The sequence below is a fragment of the Lathyrus oleraceus genome, chromosome 5 (genome assembly GCF_024323335.1).
Source record: "Lathyrus oleraceus cultivar Zhongwan6 chromosome 5, CAAS_Psat_ZW6_1.0, whole genome shotgun sequence".
NCBI lineage: Eukaryota > Viridiplantae > Streptophyta > Magnoliopsida > Fabales > Fabaceae > Lathyrus > Lathyrus oleraceus.
In genome coordinates this window covers 296043374-296050724 of record NC_066583.1, presented here as the reverse complement: position 1 = coordinate 296050724, position 7351 = coordinate 296043374, and positions in this window count along the sequence as shown.

Genomic DNA, 7351 nt, shown 5'->3' with positions numbered 1-7351 from the left:
TAGAATCGAAGAGAAAAAAAATCTGGAAAATACCTTCAATGTTGTGCAGAACTCGATCTCTCTTGCTTTAGTTCTTGTTTGATCTTGCTCAGGAAGCTTGCAGGAGTGACATTGAAACAAAGCTTTAGATCCCTGGAGTTTTGAATCTCCAAACAGTGAGATTCAAACTCAATTTTCAAATGAAAATTAGCAGGTTTTCCTTTCAAATGTGAGGGTTTGAAGTGTTGGGGGCAAAGCTGGCGCGCAAGGGCCCCCCTTTCTGATGCTAGAGGCTCTTATTTATAGCAAATTCAAGTGATATTTGCACCTTCAAATTTGTTTCCAAATTTGGCAATTGAGTGACGCATGCTTGCATGGCCATGTACAGGCCCATGAAGCTACTCTCTTAAGTCCATAATCACATGTAATTGAGTCTGAAAGTGAATTGGGATGCAAGGCAAAAGTGTGCAGATGTTTGAAGTTTAATCCTTGCCAAATGATGCAGACATCTTCAGACCATGCGCAGACCACTCAAACCTTGTTCAAAATGGATTAAATTGGACTCTTCGGAAAGGTTAGATCAAGAGGAACAACTCTTATGTTGAACACGTTTCCATTTGAAGCTTGTATCATGATGAATTTTGAGGTGGAAGTTTGGAAATTTCAACATGTCAAAATCTTTTCTAAGTGTCAAGCCATATGTTCAATTATTCCACCTTGGATAACTTTTTATGTGCGATTCAAATGAGAAGCGTGTCTTTATCAAAGTTGTAGCTCTTTCAAAAACCTTTAAAATAGTCATAAATTGGACCTAATTTGGATTTAGGATGAATGAGTTATGCATTTTTGAAGTTGAGGAAAATCACTTGTTCAATGATATTGGTCCAAAATGACCTATAATGTATCCTCATATCACATGCTCATAAAAGTCGAGTTAGCTCTTCCTCCAAACATAAAAGTTTAAGTAGACACCTGTAATGTGATTTTGAAACTTGGAAATATTTTATCTAATAAAAATTGAGCAAGTTATGGCCTTGGGAAGTTGTCCTCCAAATTAGGGTTTAGACAAAATGACCTATAATCTTTCATCATAATAAATGAATTTACAAGCAAAACTAGATCTAGACTTCAACATGAAAGTTGTTTGGAATGTCATTTAGAGTAACTTTTCTATTGGAATCATTTTCATATGATAAAAATTGTAGGAGATATGGTCTAGGGGACCCTAGTTTTGATTAGATGAATTCCTCTGGTCAACCACCATCAACCACCTTGCTAACTTGATTATTATATGGACTTTTTAGACTCATGGGATGTCATATATGCATAAGATGATGAAATTTGAAGTGTCCCTTGAAATATTTCATCAATTGGTGAAGAAGCTTGGTGAAGAAGTTAGACAAGATACCCAGATGAACTAGGGTTTCCAAGGCAAACCAATTACAAACTCTTGAAGAATTCTTGATCAAAATAACATGTAAATATGAATGGGGACACATATATGATGCTCTAGAGCCATTGTGGATCATTCTTTGGTTGAGCTCTTAGCAATGAGGGTCTTAAACCCTAGATGTGAACTTGATAGATCAATGGTGATCATTTGCTCTACCTACGAAAGGTTAGACAAAATGCAAAGACATATTTTTGGTATTTTAGTTAGTAAAAATGATAAAATACAAAGTATGATACAATCACATGGTGCTTGGTAATCTCTCCCAATACAAACCCAATGAATGAATGGTAAGGAGGATGCCAAGGTATGATCCTAATGCCAATGCATATGATGAGATGGCATGAGGGATCTTAGGGTCAAAATTGGGGTCTTACAACTGCCCCTATTTAAGGAAATTCTAACTGAGGAGGAGAAGGTTAAAATCTTCGTATCGACTCAGTAGAATGGGCTTAAATAACAACATACAGAAATAAATTTTGGTCCCTAAGAGACCTCATGATGCATATGATGTGAATGCTAAAACAAACTCTCAGTGGGAAAATATTGCCACAAAGTAAAAGAAATCAGAGAGACTGAAAGTCCACAAGAGCGTATTGCATTCCGTAAGGAAAACTCACTGGGGAGACAGAGACTCTGGGGGGGAGGTTTATGCGTAGGCCAGGCTACGACTTAAAAAACTACTGGGGGACCAGGGGAATTCCACGAAAATGGAAATACTCAACCGGGGAACATAGGGAACGCCTGCAGGGGAAACAAGTAGATCAGAATAAAACTGAAATACTCGAACCATGCAGGAAAAGCGATTTCACTAAGGAAATACACACTCAACTGAATTGGGGAAGAAACAATCTTCGATGCAGGAGGAGCAGAAATCTATTATCCATTACCAGTTACTGGGTATGAAGATAATAAAAATATGACAGAGAGAACATTCGTTACCGGTTAGGGTAAACATATCAAGGATGACTCACTAAGGGCTGTCAGGAGGTGTATTCATTATCGGTTACTGGGTAAGAATAGACTTGCTGGGGAAGAGATGAAAATAGGATTTATAACTACCGGTTACTGGGCAGAAGACCAAAAAGAGAGAATACCCGTCACTGGTTAAAGTGAACATGTCAAGGATAAACTCAAAGAAAAGAAAATCCATCATCGGTTAAGATGTACATATCAAGGATAGACTTTCCTGGGGATGTTAAGGAGGATATCCTTCATCGTTAGGATGAACATATCAAGGATAGACTCCATGAACAAAAAAGTAGGAATTACATCTATCGAATGCTGGATAGAATACCATCAAAGAGAATATCCGTCACCGGTTAGGATGAACATATCAAGGATAGACTCCGAGGGGAAGAATAAGGATTACATCTATCAGCTATTGAACACGAACTCGGTTTACATCGGCTATTTGCAGTGCTAAGGATTTATGGAGCTATTTTCCAATGGATTTGTGATTTCATATGGAACTTATATTTAGATTTTCTATTGATTATGTATGGAATCCAAACTATGTAAAAATTGTATTTGGATTGATTGTAATGTGATTCTGGTGAACAATATGGTTTCAACATTTGAATGGATTTATAACGGTTGACCTTAGGAATTAATGGTTTAATGTAATGTGCATTTGGTTTAATGGAAATTAAATGTGTGTAATTGGAATTGAATGATTTATAAGATGGAAAGTTTGAATGGAATTTGAAAATTGGGATTGGAATTGTATATGGAATGTAAGATTATTTATGGTTTTTAAATGGCATGGTTTATGGAATTGAATGGGGCAATTAATCAAGGTTTAGGTCTTGGTTGTAAATGGCAAAAATGCAAAATGGTTTATGTATTGTATTGAAAAAATATGGTTGATTGTTGAATATTGAAAGATGAATGGAAATTGAAATTGAAGGATGTATGGTTTATGTCATGAACTTAAAATGTAATTTGGTTTGGATTTTTGTAAATGGATTGTGGCATGGAATGCATTGGAATTTTGACTTGGTTGAATTTGTAACTTTGAAATTGGAATTGGTTTTATATTGTACTTTGAATTTAGGATGAAATGAACATGTATTGTAATGTGTTTTTGAAATAGTTTAAAAGGGGTTTAAAATGAACTTGAACAAAATGGTTTAGAATGCAAACATGAACAAAAAATGAAGATGACTTGGGTTTAAAGTGGTTTAAAGTTTGAAAATAAAATTTGAAAATCAATCGAGATTGGAAATGGACTTTATAATGAACATGGTTTGGAATGGATATGTATCGTATTGAGAAATAAAATGGTTGGAATAGATGATTGACTTTGGTCAACTGGTTGACCAAAAAGTCAAAAGTTAATCAAAAGTCAACTTAGGTAGAAATGTGTATTTTATAATGGGCAAATAAATGGGGATCACAATGCTTCTGAACCAAACGAACTATGTCATGCTATTGACTGATATTGAATCAAAGAACACTAACCAAGCAACAAATCATGCACACGTACAACTTGGAATGAATCTTAATCAGTGAATCAGGACCCTGAATATTACTTAAGCCAATGAAACAATCATTTTTGATGAACCAAACGAATCAGAGGCAAAATGTAGCGGTAAATCCATGATCATCAAGTTATGGATAAGTTAGACATCAAATAACAAGAGTCGCCACCGCGCTTTTATTGTTTCCAAGGGAAAAGTACGAACAAAACCCAAAAATAAGAAGTTTTCAAATCAAAACTAATAAAATGTCATAGATTATAAGTAAGGGGGTTGGTTACACAGAGGGAATGTGTTAGAACCCAAAGTGTCCTAGGTACTCCTAGGGAGCCCTTTTTTGTGTGCATATGTATTTTGTACAAATGATGTTTGCAAGCAAATAGAATGGGGGGATGAGAAAAGAATTCATTAATTACATTTTTGTGTTTGACAAGACCTTCGGACTTGTGCCTATGTACCAACATAAAAATGAGGGATCAAAACCTCGTAGTTCGTGGTATAAATTTCAAAGTGGATGTATTGCTTTTTAACAAAAAAAAAATTAAGTTTGAAAGGCATGGAGGCCTAAAAATGGTTTGAATGAGTTAGTTATTTTTTGGCTTTTGAAATTTTTAAGTCAAGTATAGTTAAGTCTATTTACAAGTTTGATTTAAGAAAAGAAGTTTGAAAATGAAATGGCATAAGGCCAAAGTTTCTAATTTGCAAAGGGTCTAAGTTTAGAAAAACAAGCACAAGCAAAGAAGATATTAAAAACAAGAGGGGGAGATTTTGAAATTTAAGAAATGGGGAGGAGATGAAGGGACTAATCCTAAGCACAAATTTAAAAGTTGAGAGTTGAAAAGATCTGACCCATGGGCTGCAATCCAATAGACAAGAGTGTCATATAGAAACCCAAACTCCCTTGGACATTAGAATCAAGCAACAAAAAATGCATAATATATCAACTTGAAGAGCAAGGTATCAAATAAAGATATCCACGTCCAAGCTTAGAAACTCCATGATCTTCTTCAAATTTGCCCATGTAGCAGATGAATTCCTCAATGCCATAAGTCACAGGTTTAAAATAACAGCTTCACAATGATCATGTTGCAGATGAACTCAAATGGATCTCCAATGATGTATCAGATGAAGTTTCAAATTGCAAGCACTTGGTTACATGAAATTTGGCATTGGCCAAGTCCATTGCATAGGGAGTGTTGCCTAAATTCTAAATCAAATTGTCTCAAATCAAACCAACAGTCCACGCAAGATATTTTTTAGGGTTTTTATTCTTATTATGTACATTAATGGTCAAAGACCACACAAACAATCACAATATACACAAACAAATTATATCACAAGATATGGTCCAAGTGGACAAAGTGAAAATGCATTAACATAAACAATTAGAATGGTATGAATAATGGCAAATGAATAAAGCGTAAGAAATAAAGTGCATTAAAGTAAATGACTTCAAATTAAATGTTAGTGGTTAATGAGTTAGAAGTCAGTATTGCTTTTTCTTTTTTTAAGTCATTCTTTGGAGAACACTCAACCCACTTATCACAAGCATGGATCCTTGAACCAAGACATCTTCCAAAGGAAGGAAAAAAGGTCAAGTTTTCACACAATACCATGAAAGAGGGGAGACTTACAATCTCATTAACTAGAATGTTATGCCTTTTTTGTGTCAAAATTTAGCGTTATGTTAAGCAATCGTAATTGGACTTATGTAGAAGTCACAACTATTTGAGGTCGGACAATAGAATTTTGGTGTTAATGCATGTTAGAGACATAGTATAATGGACTACGCTCATGAAATATATCACACACAAAAAGAATATGCAAAAACGGTGGCCTAATCTCATCCATACTTATATTGATTTTGCAATCAACTAGCTTTAGGATGTAGAGATATCATAGGTCCATGACATGAATGCATAAAGAAGGGGAATGAGATGAAGAGGGGGGGAAGATAGATTAAACTCAAATTGGACAAAGGAGGAATTTTATCAAATTAAGATCATTCATTCATTTTGGGAGATGGAATGTACATTCCATCAATCCCTTAAATTCAATGATCTTAACCTAGCAAAGTTGAATCAACCTCGATCAAGACCCAACAACACAAGTCAAACTTACAAAGTCAATCAAAATGGCTCAACACAATTATTTGGCATTTATTCCACTTAAAACATACTAAAAAATAATGCATTAAATTAAATATGGTCATGTTTTTTCTTTCTGCTTCAGCATGCATCTCGCCATGTTCAATATGGTCATGTTTTTTCTTTCTTCTATTCCATTATGTTGAGGAGTATAAGGAGAAATTACCTCATGATCAACACTATGTTCTACACATAATGCTTTAAATATCTTGGATGCATATTCGCCACCTCAATCTGTTCGCAGCACCTTGATCTTCTTTTCACTCTGGTTTTCGACAAGCATCTTGAATCTCTTAAAGATTTCGAATAATTTTTCCTTTCTCTTGATCACATAGATCTACAACTTTCAACTAAGCTCATCGACAAACAAAACAAAATACATGTTTCCACCAATGGTATGCTCCTCAAAAAGACCACATACATCTGAATGTAAAACTTCAAGTATGCAGGAGGATCTCATTGGCATAGTCAAAATGAAAGACTTCCTGGACTACTTTCCGACTAGACAACCTTCATAATGTTTGTCGGGCATCTCAAGACTTGGTATACCAGTTACCATATCTTGAGTGATCAGTTGATTGAGCGACCTAAAATTCAAATGGCCAAACCTTATATGCCATAACCAACTATTTTTTTGGCCGATAATTATTTTCATACATTGTACCTCAGTCGAATTGATCATGGTCTTAAATGTTCTATTCTTCGACAAAGGATATTTCAAGACCAAGTTATTTTGGATGTCGAAAAGTTCTAAGGTTCCATCTTTCATAACCACTAAGAACCCCTTTTCGACCATTTGTCTAACACTTAATAGATTACACTTCATTCCAGGGACATAGAGTACATCTTTGATCAAGGATTTCACTTAATTACTCATTTGAATAACTATGTTGCATGTACCTTCAACTTGCAACGAACTATTATCAGCAAGTTTGACCCTGCTCTTCTTCGACTCATCGAAATCTACTAATGATACTTTTCAACCAGTCATGTGATTCGAGCAGCCTGAGTCGAGGAACCAGATCTTGGATTCAACATGATCGTTTGTAACTGCAGCCATAACCACCATATCATGAGAATCATATGAATCTTGACGTGCAAGGTTCGATCCTTCATCCTTGCCTTTTGTCGATCCATTATCTTTCATGTACCAACATTGTTTGGTCAAGTGACCCCACTTTTCATAGTTATAGCATTGCACACCTTTTTTCTCTTCTTTGTCTTTTTGATAGAAATTTCCTTCTCCTCTTTTCGAGGATTTAGAAGCTCTATCATCGACCTTATTCTTGTGAGGA